The sequence below is a fragment of the Anabas testudineus genome, chromosome 21 (genome assembly GCF_900324465.2).
Source record: "Anabas testudineus chromosome 21, fAnaTes1.2, whole genome shotgun sequence".
Classification (NCBI taxonomy): Eukaryota; Metazoa; Chordata; class Actinopteri; order Anabantiformes; family Anabantidae; genus Anabas; species Anabas testudineus.
The window spans coordinates 17,277,525-17,293,226 of record NC_046629.1 but is presented as its reverse complement, the minus strand read 5'-3'; the positions used below and the strand labels follow the sequence as shown (position 1 = coordinate 17,293,226).

Genomic DNA, 15,702 nt, shown 5'->3' with positions numbered 1-15,702 from the left:
TCAGGATAACAGAAACTCAAGTTATGGAGAGCATATTTCAATACCTTGAAAAATGCACTGAAGAGATGGGTAGGCAGTGAATAGAAAAAGACTCACCATTGAAAGAGCCACTGGGGTTCATTTGATTGTTTGTCATTTTTTAAAGGTTTTACAGATAAAGGTTTGAGCTGACATTTTCTTGTTTGTAATTAAAATGGATATTTGTTGATAAATCTACCAGTGTCATTTCAAAACAATAAACTCTATTGGAAGTGTTTTTTTTTAATTATTATTGTTATCAGACTAATTAACAATTTATTTATTTGTTTTTTGAGGGACTGTGTTACGGACTTTTTTGTTGTCTTCACTTTAAATTCTTTACTGTGCAGTTCTAAATGAAAAAAAGTGTCTTATTTTTCATTTATCTGATTAATTATTTGATGCTGGAAATTTTTTGGAATTTATGGTATAGGCATAATAGCCTTAGAATATGCATATTAAGCTAAATACTCATAAGAACTCCACTGAAAACACTGATTCAGCCAATATGTGTTGATCTAAGTGTAAATTAGGGCATAAGTTACATGAAGGCATAACGATTTACAAAGAAGTGTGTAAATGAAAATCAGTTTGCTGAAACAGAAAATCTTGCTATTTTGAGTGTTTATATTTTCAAAGTTGATACGTAATTACCCTTCATTCGATTTGCAACATTGAATTAAATTAAATGAATTCTTGTTATAAATTTTTTTCTTTGAATCATCCGTATAATGCCTATTGAGACAGTATTTGGAATGTGAAGAGGAGGACAGACTCCTTAAGTTTGCATTATTATATGCGTGAAGAACAGGCCAGAAAGCGATCCAAAGAGGGTCAAAAATCAAGTAAAAGGCTGCAAACATGGTTCAAGTTGCAAACCAATTGTGTCTAAAAAAGGATGAGGAGAATTGTTCAAGCAAATTAAAAGTAACAGATGGTTCCTGTTATAATTTTAAATTTTAAATTTAAACATTTTTAATTTAAAAACTGTTTCTCAGTTACCAAAATAAGATGTCTAACTTAACCAATAGTGTCTGGAAAGATTTTGGTTTGGTCAGTATCTGGTTGTGAAAGAGTTATCCATCCTGTGTTTAATATTGATCTTGTTATTTTTATATATAGTAAAGACTTTGAGGTGTTGGTTTCAGCTATAAGAAGTATCACCATGCCATTAGAATCATAATTATAATTGACACAAATAGTACATTTCATGTCAGTGACAAAGTTGTACAAGGAAAACAAATAAACATCAACTATTGTGGTGCTCAAGCCCTTCTACCACAGTGTTGAAGTCTGTGCCTTTTTCAGTCCTTCTAATAACTGTTTATTTACAGTACAAGTGAAGGATTTTATTAGTATATGCATTTTCACTTTGCTTTGTTTCATAAATTCCTTGTTGAGATATGTATGGGGAGGATTTTCAGTGTCTCCTATGTAAAGGTGATAGTCCAAAGAAATTATTAAATAGGCTTGATACAGTCTTTTTAAAAATCTAATTCAAAAAAAAAAAAAACAAAAAAAAAACATTAATTTACAGCTGCTGTAGGGTGCTTATAAACAGCCAATTATTACATTTTTTTGCAGCGACAGTAAAATTCCACAGAATTTGGATTGTACAAAAGTACAATAGAGTACATTAGAGATCATCTGGAAGTTTACAGCATTTGTTGAGGAAAGCAAAGGTCAAAGGACTTTAGCAAACAGATAGTTTTGGATGGATAAAAACTTTACAAGGTGAAATCGTCATTGTCTCTGGTCTTCCTGCCTGTTGTCATCCACACATGCTGATTCTCATCCTCCTACCTAAGTCCTGATCTATTTCAAAGGTCATCTGCTAATTCCAACATGATAATAATAATAATAATAATAATAAATTTATTTATAGAGCACTTTTCTAAACATATGTTACAAAGTGCTTCACAAGACAGACAAGAAACACATGTAGCCCAACAAGATCAACTTGAGCAAGCACTAGGCAAACAGTGGAGAGGAAAAACTCCCCTGGGGGAAGAACCTCAGCAGAACCAGGCTCAAGTTAACGGCCATCTGCCTCGACCGGTTGGGGAGCAGGAAACAGCTATACAAACAAAACAATAATACAAAACAACTCCCACATCGGTCCTTGGGGAGACCAGTTCAACGTAAATACATTGTATCTAATGGAGAGTCTTCCCAAGGACCGATTTGTTTTAGCTTACAGAAGATCGCAAAAGGCTCGCCGGTAGAGGTATGTTTTAAGGAGAGTTTTAAAAGATGTTACTGAGTCAGCTGATCTTATATGCTCGGGTAAGCTGTTCCAGAGTTTAGGGGCTCTAACTGAAAAGGCTCTGTCACCTCTAGTAGTCATTCTGACATTGGGGACATACAGAAGATTTCTACCAGAGGATCTCAGGCTACGTGCAGGCTCATAAGGCTTTAAAAGCTGGGATAAATAGCTGGCCATGCAGAGCTTTAAAAGTTATTAATAAAATCTTAAAATCAATCCTAAAAAATACTGGCAGCCAGTGTAAGGAAGCTAATACAGGAGTGATGTGATCATATTTTCTTTTTCTAGTTAAGAGTCTTGCAGCTGAATTCTGAACAATCTGGAGCCGATTAATAGATTTCTGGCTGAGACAGGTGAACAGACTGTTGCAATAGTCAAGGCGTGAGGAAATAAATGCGTGTAAGATTACTTCAGTGTCATGAAAAGAAAGAATTGAACGTATTTTGGAGATATTTCTAAGATGATAAAAACATGCCTGGACAAGCTTTTTGACATGATGCTCGAAGTTAAGTTTACTATCAAACCAAACACCAAGACTTTTTGCAGTGGGCTTAGAATTAGCTAAGAGAGAATCTGTGCAGGGCAGAATGTGTCTGGCTACACGCTGTGGACTGATGACAACTATTTCTGTTTTGTCAGAATTCAGCTGCAGGAAATTTTGAGCCATCCAGTTTTTTATCTCATTTATACACTCATGTAAGGAACTCAGTCCCCCGTGGTCTGATATCTTAAAGGGACAGTACAGCTGAGTGTCATCAGCATAGCAATGAAAAGAAACACCATGTTTGCGAATAATATGTCCCAAAGGGAGCATATACAAAGAGAACAAGATTGGCCCCAGCACTGAACCTTGTGGGACCCCGTACTTTACAGGAGAAAAAGACGACTTGTAGTTATTAACTGTAACACAAAACGATCTGTTGGACAGGTATGAGGAGAACCAGTCCAGTGCAGTGCCTTCTATTCCAGCCCAGTGCTTTAGCCGGTCTAACAAAATTTGGTGGTCTACTGTATCAAATCCCAGGATCCCAGGTGTTTCTCTCCATAAACACTTGCATTCAATATAAACTTTTCCTATTCTACTACCTCTACTATAAGTATTTCCAGAAAAATACTGCTAAATACTACCCCCCCCCCCCACTCCCCCCCGCAAAAAAAAAAAAAAATGCAAAGTGGGAATATGAATCACAGTCAGTCAACTAATAGTCAACTCTCCTCATTCAAAACTTTCTTTTTAAAAAAACTTTTTTTTATTTTTCTATCTGGTTGCATTTTAAAATGCAAATTGTTTGCATTGTTTTTTGATTGTTTTTTTTTTTTTAAGAAAGATTTGCATTATTAGATTTTCAATTGCAGGAGTTATTTGGACTGCATGTGTTGTCTACTAGCTATATTGCAATTTAGTAACTAAGACCATCTTCGTGCAGAAAGACAGTCTGGCCTGAATTAATGATTGCCATAGTCATGCATGTGTTTAATTAAATGCTGTAATGGTAGAGATTTTACCAAAATGCACTGTATGCACACATTAGACATACAGTATATCAGTGTGTAATCTCAATGTAATATCCATGTTCAACCTCTATTAACTACAGAATTTATAAAACCTTATGATACAGTGTTAAAGCCACTACTCCGATTTTCGTTTTGCAGTTCCATGTCTGCAACATTTGCGGATGCAGAACTAACAGCATTTCACTGTCACAAAAAGAACAGTTAAGAGAATAATCATTAAAAATCCAATGACATCCAGGCTGTGGTACTGAATCCAGTTCAAGTCATGTGCAGATACTCGTAGATGGGCGACTCCTTTGTGTCTCATGACAAACTCTGTCCAGAAAACAGCAGTGTCCAGGGGCTCAACAGGACGGTCCAGGTGTACCTGAGACAGCTCCACCACCTTCTCTTTGTAGCTGAGGAAATACCATAGTTGAAGTGTAACTTAGCACTTAGCACTCTGTTAAACTTCAATACACACAGACAGGCGACATGAGTGAAAACAAATGTAAGTCTGCAGGTAACACAGTGAATATTCTTGTTAAGTAAACATCCATATTTCTCACCTTTTATTATGGATGAGTTTATTGAGTGCAGCCAATATTTTTTCAGCCGTAACATCATGAGGAGTGAGTTTCTCTGCAACTCCGCGACTCACCATGCGATGTACGTTATCTAACTGATCTCCAAACAGTGGAAATGGGCACAGCATTACAGATACTCTCGTAGTAAAGAGAAGTTAATGTAGAAGAAATATGCTAAATATGCTATAATAATTCCAGTCAGAACCTTGGCTACAGCATTTTGGATTAACTGGAAGCTTTTTAAGGATTCATTGATATCCTGGTCAAAGATAACTCCAAGATTCCTCACAGTATTACTTGAGGCCATTGTTATGTCGTCTAGGGTCAGGTTATGATTAGACATCATGTCTCTAAGGTTTATAGGACCTAACAAAATAAAGTTATGTCTTTTAAACGGTTTAAGTTTGATTATTTGATTTTTTTCTTGTTGTTTCATAGATTTGTGGTGGCAGTAGCTCAGGTGGAAAAGCGGTCACCTATGAACTCCAGGATGAGTGGTTTGATTCCCAGTTCCTCCTGGCTACTTGCTGAGGTGTCCTTGAACAAGACATAGAAACCTCGTAGTGTAGTGCTGACATACTATCTGGCAGCTATCCAACCACAACTTTCCCCAGGGCATCAATAAAGTGTTTATTATTAAATATAGCGGTGAATCATCTGCATTGCAATTAAAATTTATAGAGTGTTTGCTAATAATATTGCCTGAGGGGGACATGGAGTGAAAAGAATCAACCCAAGTGCAGAGCCCAGGGGAACTAACTAACTTATGTGTGCATTGAAGTCATCATTAACATGCACATACTGGAATCTACCTGATAGATAAGATTTAAACCAGCTGATCCTTTAACCCCAAAGACATGTCCCGGTGTGTATAATAGAATTTTGTGATCTAGTGTCAAATGCTGCACTAAGATCTAACAAGACGAGTATATAGAGAAGTCTGTTGTCTGGCGCTAAAAGGAGATCATTGGTAACATTTACCAGTGGTACACTCTAAACCATGACTATAAATCCAGGTTATTCCTGTACAGGTGGTCACATAATTGCTTTGAAAGAATTATAAAGATAAAGGGACGATTTAAAATTTTGTTTATATTGCATTAAAACTCCTGAGTCAAGAGCAGGCCTTTTCAGTACAGGCTTGACTAAAGCAACCTTAAAAGCCTGTGGTACATTGCCTGTTGTTAAAGATAGATTGATCTGACCTAATATGGATGTGATTATCAAAACTCAAACACTTTTGAGCAGTCTAGTCAGGATAACAGAAACTCAAGTTATGGAGAGCATATTTCAATACCTTGAAAAATGCACTGAAGAGATGGGTAGGCAGTGAATAGAAAAAGACTCACCATTGAAAGAGCCACTGGGGTTCATTTGATTGTTTGTCATTTTTTAAAGGTTTTACAGATAAAGGTTTGAGCTGACATTTTCTTGTTTGTAATTAAAATGGATATTTGTTGATAAATCTACCAGTGTCATTTCAAAACAATAAACTCTATTGGAAGTGTTTTTTTTTAATTATTATTGTTATCAGACTAATTAACAATTTATTTATTTGTTTTTTGAGGGACTTAAGTTCAGGACTGTGTTACGGACTTTTTTGTTGTCTTCACTTTAAATTCTTTACTGTGCAGTTCTAAATGAAAAAAGTGTCTTATTTTTCATTTATCTGATTAATTATTTGATGCTGGAAATTTTTTGGAATTTATGGTATAGGCATAATAGCCTTAGAATATGCATATTAAGCTAAATACTCATAAGAACTCCACTGAAAACACTGATTCAGCCAATATGTGTTGATCTAAGTGTAAATTAGGGCATAAGTTACATGAAGGCATAACGATTTACAAAGAAGTGTGTAAATGAAAATCAGTTTGCTGAAACAGAAAATCTTGCTATTTTGAGTGTTTATATTTTCAAAGTTGATACGTAATTACCCTTCATTCGATTTGCAACATTGAATTAAATTAAATGAATTCTTGTTATAAATTTTTTTCTTTGAATCATCCGTATAATTCCTATTGAGACAGTATTTGGAATGTGAAGAGGAGGACAGACTCCTTAAGTTTGCATTATTATATGCGTGAAGAACAGGCCAGAAAGCGATCCAAAGAGGGTCAAAAATCAAGTAAAAGGCTGCAAACATGGTTCAAGTTGCAAACCAATTGTGTCTAAAAAAGGATGAGGAGAATTGTTCAAGCAAATTAAAAGTAACAGATGGTTCCTGTTATAATTTTAAATTTTAAATTTAAACATTTTTAATTTAAAAACTGTTTCTCAGTTACCAAAATAAGATGTCTAACTTAACCAATAGTGTCTGGAAAGATTTTGGTTTGGTCAGTATCTGGTTGTGAAAGAGTTATCCATCCTGTGTTTAATATTGATCTTGTTATTTTTATATATAGTAAAGACTTTGAGGTGTTGGTTTCAGCTATAAGAAGTATCACCATGCCATTAGAATCATAATTATAATTGACACAAATAGTACATTTCATGTCAGTGACAAAGTTGTACAAGGAAAACAAATAAACATCAACTATTGTGGTGCTCAAGCCCTTCTACCACAGTGTTGAAGTCTGTACCTTTTTCAGTCCTTCTAATAACTGTTTATTTACAGTACAAGTGAAGGATTTTATTAGTATATGCATTTTCACTTTGCTTTGTTTCATAAATTCCTTGTTGAGATATGTATGGGGAGGATTTTCAGTGTCTCCTATGTAAAGGTGATAGTCCAAAGAAATTATTAAATAGGCTTGATACAGTCTTTTTAAAAATCTAATTCAAAAAAAAAAAAAACAAAAACAAAACATTAATTTACAGCTGCTGTAGGGTGCTTATAAACAGCCAATTATTACATTTTTTTGCAGCGACAGTAAAATTCCACAGAATTTGGATTGTACAAAAGTACAATAGAGTACATTAGAGATCATCTGGAAGTTTACAGCATTTGTTGAGGAAAGCAAAGGTCAAAGGACTTTAGCAAACAGATAGTTTTGGATGGATAAAAACTTTACAAGGTGAAATCGTCATTGTCTCTGGTCTTCCTGCCTGTTGTCATCCACACATGCTGATTCTCATCCTCCTACCTAAGTCCTGATCTATTTCAAAGGTCATCTGCTAATTCCAACATGATCCCAGGTGTTTCTCTCCATAAACACTTGCATTCAATATAAACTTTTCCTATTCTACTACCTCTACTATAAGTATTTCCAGAAAAATACTGCTAAATACTACCCCCCCCCCCCACTCCCCCCCGCAAAAAAAAAAAAAAAAAATGCAAAGTGGGAATATGAATCACAGTCAGTCAACTAATAGTCAACTCTCCTCATTCAAAACTTTCTTTTTAAAAAAACTTTTTTTTATTTTTCTATCTGGTTGCATTTTAAAATGCAAATTGTTTGCATTGTTTTTTGATTGTTTTTTTTTTTTTTAAGAAAGATTTGCATTATTAGATTTTCAATTGCAGGAGTTATTTGGACTGCATGTGTTGTCTACTAGCTATATTGCAATTTAGTAACTAAGACCATCTTCGTGCAGAAAGACAGTCTGGCCTGAATTAATGATTGCCATAGTCATGCATGTGTTTAATTAAATGCTGTAATGGGAGAGATTTTACCAAAATGCACTGTATGCACACATTAGACATACAGTATATCAGTGTGTAATCTCAATGTAATATCCATGTTCAACCTCTATTAACTACAGAATTTATAAAACCTTATGATACAGTGTTAAAGCCACTACTCCGATTTTCGTTTTGCAGTTCCATGTCTGCAACATTTGCGGATGCAGAACTAACAGCATTTCACTGTCACAAAAAGAACAGTTAAGAGAATAATCATTAAAAATCCAATGACATCCAGGCTGTGGTACTGAATCCAGTTCAAGTCATGTGCAGATACTCGTAGATGGGCGACTCCTTTGTGTCTCATGACAAACTCTGTCCAGAAAACAGCAGTGTCCAGGGGCTCAACAGGACGGTCCAGGTGTACCTGAGACAGCTCCGCCATCTTCTGTTTGTAGCTGAGGAGATACCATAGTTGAAGTGTAACTTAGCACTTAGCACTCTGTTAAACTTCAATACACACAGACAGGCGACATGAGTGAAAACAAATGTAAGTCTGCAGGTAACACAGTGAATATTCTTGTTAAGTAAACATCCATATTTCTCACCTTTTATTATGGATGAGTTTATTGAGTGCAGCCAATATTTTTTCAGCCGTAACATCATGAGGAGTGAGTTTCTCTGCAACTCCGCGACTCACCATGCGATGTACGTTATCTAACTGATCTCCAAACAGTGGAAATGGGCACAGCATTACAGATACTCTCGTAGTAAAGAGAAGTTAATGTAGAAGAAATATGCTAAATATGCTATAATAATTCCAGTCAGAACCTTGGCTACAGCATTTTGGATTAACTGGAAGCTTTTTAAGGATTCATTGATATCCTGGTCAAAGATAACTCCAAGATTCCTCACAGTATTACTTGAGGCCAATGTTATGTCGTCTAGGGTCAGGATATGATTAGACATCATGTCTCTAAGGTTTATAGGACCTAACAAAATAAAGTTATGTCTTTTAAACGGTTTAAGTTTGATTATTTGATTTTTTTCTTGTTGTTTCATAGATTTGTGGTGGCAGTAGCTCAGGTGGAAAAGCGGTCACCTATGAACTCCAGGATGAGTGGTTTGATTCCCAGTTCCTCCTGGCTACTTGCTGAGGTGTCCTTGAACAAGACATAGAAACCTCGTAGTGTAGTGCTGACATACTATCTGGCAGCTATCCAACCACAACTTTCCCCAGGGCATCAATAAAGTGTTTATTATTAAATATAGCGGTGAATCATCTGCATTGCAATTAAAATTTATAGAGTGTTTGCTAATAATATTGCCTGAGGGGACATGGAGTGAAAAGAATCAACCCAAGTGCAGAGCCCAGGGGAACTAACTAACTTATGTGTGCATTGAAGTCATCATTAACATGCACATACTGGAATCTACCTGATAGATAAGATTTAAACCAGCTGATCCTTTAACCCCAAAGACATGTCCCGGTGTGTATAATAGAATTTTGTGATCTAGTGTCAAATGCTGCACTAAGATCTAACAAGACGAGTATATAGAGAAGTCTGTTGTCTGGCGCTAAAAGGAGATCATTGGTAACATTTACCAGTGGTACACTCTAAACCATGACTATAAATCCAGGTTATTCCTGTACAGGTGGTCACATAATTGCTTTGAAAGAATTATAAAGATAAAGGGACGATTTAAAATTTTGTTTATATTGCATTAAAACTCCTGAGTCAAGAGCAGGCCTTTTCAGTACAGGCTTGACTAAAGCAACCTTAAACGCCTGTGGTATATTGCCTGTTGTTAAAGATAGATTGATCTGACCTAATATGGATGTGATTATCAAAACTCAAACACTTTTGAGCAGTCTAGTCAGGATAACAGAAACTCAAGTTATGGAGAGCATATTTCAATACCTTGAAAAATGCACTGAAGAGATGGGTAGGCAGTGAATAGAAAAAGACTCACCATTGAAAGAGCCACTGGGGTTCATTTGATTGTTTGTCATTTTTTAAAGGTTTTACAGATAAAGGTTTGAGCTGACATTTTCTTGTTTGTAATTAAAATGGATATTTGTTGATAAATCTACCAGTGTCATTTCAAAACAATAAACTCTATTGGAAGTGTTTTTTTTATTATTTATTATTATTATTGTTATCAGACTAATTAACAATTTATTTATTTGTTTTTTGAGGGACTTAAGTTCAGGACTGTGTTACGGACTTTTTTGTTGTCTTCACTTTAAATTCTTTACTGTGCAGTTCTAAATGAAAAAAAAAAGTGTCTTATTTTTCATTTATCTGATTAATTATTTGATGCTGGAAATTTTTTGGAATTTATGGTATAGGCATAATAGCCTTAGAATATGCATATTAAGCTAAATACTCATAAGAACTCCACTGAAAACACTGATTCAGCCAATATGTGTTGATATAAGTGTAAATTAGGGCATAAGTTACATGAAGGCATAACGATTTACAAAGAAGTGTGTAAATGAAAATCAGTTTGCTGAAACAGAAAATCTTGCTATTTTGAGTGTTTATATTTTCAAAGTTGATACGTAATTACCCTTCATTCGATTTGCAACATTGAATTAAATTAAATGAATTCTTGTTATAAATTTTTTTCTTTGAATCATCCGTATAATGCCTATTGAGACAGTATTTGGAATGTGAAGAGGAGGACAGACTCCTTAAGTTTGCATTATTATATGCGTGAAGAACAGGCCAGAAAGCGATCCAAAGAGGGTCAAAAATCAAGTAAAAGGCTGCAAACATGGTTCAAGTTGCAAACCAATTGTGTCTAAAAAAGGATGAGGAGAATTGTTCAAGCAAATTAAAAGTAACATCCTGTTATAATTTTAAATTTAAAATTTAAAAATTTCTTAATTTAAAAACTGTTTCTCAGTTACCAAAATAAGATGTCTCACTTAACCAATAGTGTCTGGAAAGATTTTGGTTTGGTCAGTATCTGGTTGTGGAAGAGTTATCCATCCTGTGTTTAATATTGATCTTGTTATTTTTATATATAGTAAAGACTTTGAGGTGTTGGTTTCAGCTATAAGAAGTATCACCATGCCATTAGAATCATAATTATAATTGACACAAATAGTACATTTCATGTCAGTGACAAAGTTGTACAAGGAAAACAAATAAACATCAACTATTGTGGTGCTCAAGCCCTTCTACCACAGTGTTGAAGTCTGTGCCTTTTTCAGTCCTTCTAATAACTGTTTATTTACAGTACAAGTGAAGGATTTTATTAGTATATGCATTTTCACTTTGCTTTGTTTCATAAATTCCTTGTTGAGATATGTATGGGGAGGATTTTCAGTGTCTCCTATGTAAAGGTGATAGTCCAAAGAAATTATTAAATAGGTTTGATACAGTTTTTTTAAAAATCTAATTCAAATAAAAAACAAACAAACAAACATTAATTTACAGCTGCTGTAGGGTGCTTATAAACAGCCAATTATTAAATTTTTTTGCAGCGGCAGTAAAATTCCACAGAATTTGGATTGTACAAAAGTACAATAGAGTACATTAGAGATCATCTGGAAGTTTACAGCATTTGTTGAGGAAAGCAAAGGTCAAAGGACTTTAGCAAACAGATAGTTTTGGATGGATAAAAACTTTACAAGGTGAAATCGTCATTGTCTCTGGTCTTCCTGCCTGTTGTCATCCACACATGCTGATTCTCATCCTCCTACCTAAGTCCTGATCTATTTCAAAGGTCATCTGCTAATTCCAACATGATCCCAGGTGTTTCTCTCCATAAACACTTGCATTCAATATAAACTTTTCCTATTCTACTACCTCTACTATAAGTATTTCCAGAAAAATACTGCTAAATACTACCCCCCCCCCCACTCCCCCCCGCAAAAAAAAACAGTCTGGCCTGAATTAATGATTGCCATAGTCATGCATGTGTTTAATTAAATGCTGTAATGGTAGAGATTTTACCAAAATGCACTGTATGCACACATTAGACATACAGTATATCAGTGTGTAATCTCAATGTAATATCCATGTTCAACCTCTATTAACTACAGAATTTATAAAACCTTATGATACAGTGTTAAAGCCACTACTCCGATTTTCGTTTTGCAGCTCCATGTCTGCAACATTTGCGGGTGCAGAACAAACAGCATTTCACTGTCACAAAAAGAACAGTTAAGAGAATAATTATTAAAAATCCAATGACATCCAGGCTGTGGTACTGAATCCAGTTCAAGTCATGTGCAGATACTCGTAGATGGGCGGCTCCTTTGTGTCTCATGACAAACTCTGTCCAGAAAACAGCAGTGTCCAGGGGCTCAACAGGACGGTCCAGGTGTACCTGAGACAGCTCCACCACCTTCTCTTTGTAGCTGAGGAAATACCATAGTTGAAGTGTAACTTAGCACTTAGCACTCTGTTAAACTTCAATACACACAGACAGGCGACATGAGTGAAAACAAATGTGAGTCTGCAGGTAACACAGTGAATATTCGTTTAAGTAAACATCCATATTTCTCACCTTTTATTATGGATGAGTTTATTGAGTGCAGCCAATATTTTTTCAGCCGTAACATCATGAGGAGTGAGTTTCTCTGCGACTCACCATGCGATGTACGTTATCTAACTGATCTCCAAACAGTGGAAATGGGCACAGCATTACAGATACTCTCGTAGATACCGTGGGTTCCACCATGGGTGATGAAGACTTTAGCCTTGGGGTGGGCTGAAGAGCACAGGAAAAAACACAATTATAGGTCCAGTCCAATGCAAACTATTGACCTAATACATTTTAAATCAAACAACACACACCTAGAAGATCATTCTGAGGTAGCCACTTCAAAGTCTGATGTTTTTGGGCACATCTTTAGGTGGAACTCCAGTGTATCTCCACAGAACCTCAACCAAAAACAGCAGCATCTCATTATTTAACATTTGATGTTTAAGTACCAAATGATGAGTTTAGTGTTAAAGCAAAGCAAAGCTAAGGTGTCAAAGTTCAATGGTTCCATCCAAGAAACAGTAAGAATTATGAAGTGTGTGACCCTTTTTTCATGAATTTCTAAAAGTTAAGTCAACAAGTTTGGAGGTGTGGACTAGAGCGACTTAAGTGAGTAAGCTCATCTGAGCCACGCCTGGCCAAAGGGAGCTTTCAGAGAATCTACAATCAGGAATTGCTGATTAACACAGAGCTGCAAACGGTTACAAAGTCACTTAATTATAAATACTTTATCGATTACTTTGGGGACATTGCGGTTGAACCAGACAGTGCATTTTGGCGCTACTATGGGTGTTTCAGTGTCTTGTCCAAAGACACCTCGACCAGTAGCAAGGAAGAACCACCTGCACCTGAATCACCTGCGCTTCTGCCGCCCCCCAACTATATAAGGTTTTTATGGTTGTTCTTAATAAAGATTCTGATTTTTTTGTGTTAGAACTTTAGGCACATTATATTTGTTAATAGTCTATTCTTAGAAAGATAATGTACTGTTTCTTGCCACTGTATATTGATTGTTAAAATCTCTGGCTGATGTGTAATTATTTCTTATACCAAAGAAAAATGTACAATAAAAATAGTTTCTCAACCTAGAGTCATTTAATGATTCTGTTAGGATCATTGTTACCTTTTAAGGAATTTGCTTGAAGGCATCAAAGAACTGTTTAGCCTTCTCCTCAGGCATGTTGTGCAGCATTGAACCCAGAGTAAAGATAATAAAGCCGTCCTCTCCTGGGCCATTCACAAACTCCTCCAGGTCCTGCAGAATGGAGAAGACAGTGGCCTGTGTAAACCATCTTTTTATTCACTATGAAATTATCATCAATTTGTCACCTGAAGTTCAGGAGTGGTTAATTAGTTGCTAATTTTGTCTGGCAAAGATCATGAGCACAGTTTACAAGTTGTTCACCAGCTACAGTTAAATAAAAGAGTTTAAAATAGTAGAATTCATAGACTGTATTCGTATGACTCTTATTTGAGTGGTTAAAACAAATCTTTCAATGTTAAGGGGTTGGCTATAGCCTGGCTCAACACAAAGCTAGTATTTGTAATTTGCTTTAAGTGAATCCAGATGTGATTCATGCTCTCGTTTACATTTGCATTCTTTAAATACTCACCGCTGGAAGAGGCGCTTTCTTTGCACAGTTGATACCTCCGATCGAAACCATGTTAGGCATGAGAGGTCTGGGCCATTCAAAAGTGAAGTCGTACCTGAGGAGCCAGACAGCACCATGGCTAAGAAGATCTTTGTAGGTTGTTTTGTTTTCTAAATACCTGCTGACCAGATCGTCAAAGTGTCTGAATGTCATTTTGCACACATATGGCTGCATAAAAGACATTGCCATATTTGTGACTCTCTGTGGGAAAGTCATGATGTCTGTGTTACCAGAGAAGTATGCAGGAACATAGGAAGGAGGAGACGGACACTGGCTAGCTTGTAAATCCAGGTCACATAGAAGTCCTCGTAGGAAATATACAGTAGGAATGGAAAAGACGTTAGCCAGGATGGAGCTACAGGGAAGAACAGGGTCTGTGAGCACAAGATCGAAGACCTCTTTCCTTAGTCGAGTCATTAGAGACTGGTTGTTCAGCACTCTCTCACAGCCATTTACTTGAATTGAAGTATAATCAATGAAAAGCTGCACATTGTTATGTAATTCTGTCATTCTTGATGACTTGCGAAATACATCATCCTCTAATCTGTCGAACTTTTGATAGAGTTCTTCTTTAGTGTATGGCACTGGGTAGACCTCTGTCTTGTAGCTCTCTGAGCCGTGAATCACCGAGCTGGTTTCAGGTACCAGCACCAAGATCTCATGGCCCCTGTGGTAAAGCTCCTTCACCAGTATCTTCATGCTAAGCCAGTGGCTCCCATCAGCAGGCACAACCAGTACCTTTCCTCCTTGAACGAGCCCCAGACAGCACAACCAAGCTATAAAGCCCAGTGTGGAAAACCACACCCCGCTGCTCATTGTGTTCTCTTTGTACTACAAGTTGACCTATTGTACTGTACGACCAAGTGGTAGTGGTGCTTCTTGTTAAGAAGTGGCTTTATATGTGTATGCGTGGTGTGGTTGTTTTTTAATTTTTGGGTTGGCAACTATTGCCAAAGTGCATTTGACCTCATTTTGATTTGACTAGTGTCTGACATCTTTTTTCAAGTTATTAAACAATTTTTGGGGTTGTATGATGCTGTTTGTGGACAGCTCAGTTTGAGCTCAGTTTTTAACACCATAATACCTGCATTTCTGCATACTAAACTCACTCATTGTGCTAAAAAGGAAATAAATAAAAGGAAATAAAAACCTTACATCCTGCAATGATAATAATGAGTTGAACACAAGACTGTGGAGACAAACACAGATAATAATATATTGTATGTAGTGTATAACTACAAGTTTTTACCAAATTCAGGAAGCAAACAGAATACATCACTGCAGGCTTTTCACACTCTCAATAAAATGTCTTTATGAATCTCAAAGAATGGTAGGAACATTGATTGATAACACAGTATATCTGTAATATCAATCAATCCTATTTGGATCTATCTTTTTGACAGTGAAGTGGAAAACCAAAGGAGTAATGGCTGTTGGGTGGATCAGTGTTTTATTTAACCAGTGAAAATTTGTAAAAAAATATTTTTTACATTCAATTCAATTCAATTCAATTTTATTTGTAGAGCGCTTTTTACAATTGACATTGTCACAAAGCAGCTTTACACAACCAAAGAACAGTACATGAACAGTGAATGTGTATGAATCATGAAATGAGAT

At 35.9% G+C, this 15,702-nt stretch overlaps 1 pseudogene; it reads right to left on the bottom strand.

The window, feature by feature from the left end:
* Positions 1-3,899: 3,899 nt before the first annotated feature.
* LOC113172740 lies at positions 3,900-14,901 on the bottom strand (annotated as a pseudogene).
* Positions 14,902-15,702: the final 801 nt, after the last annotated feature.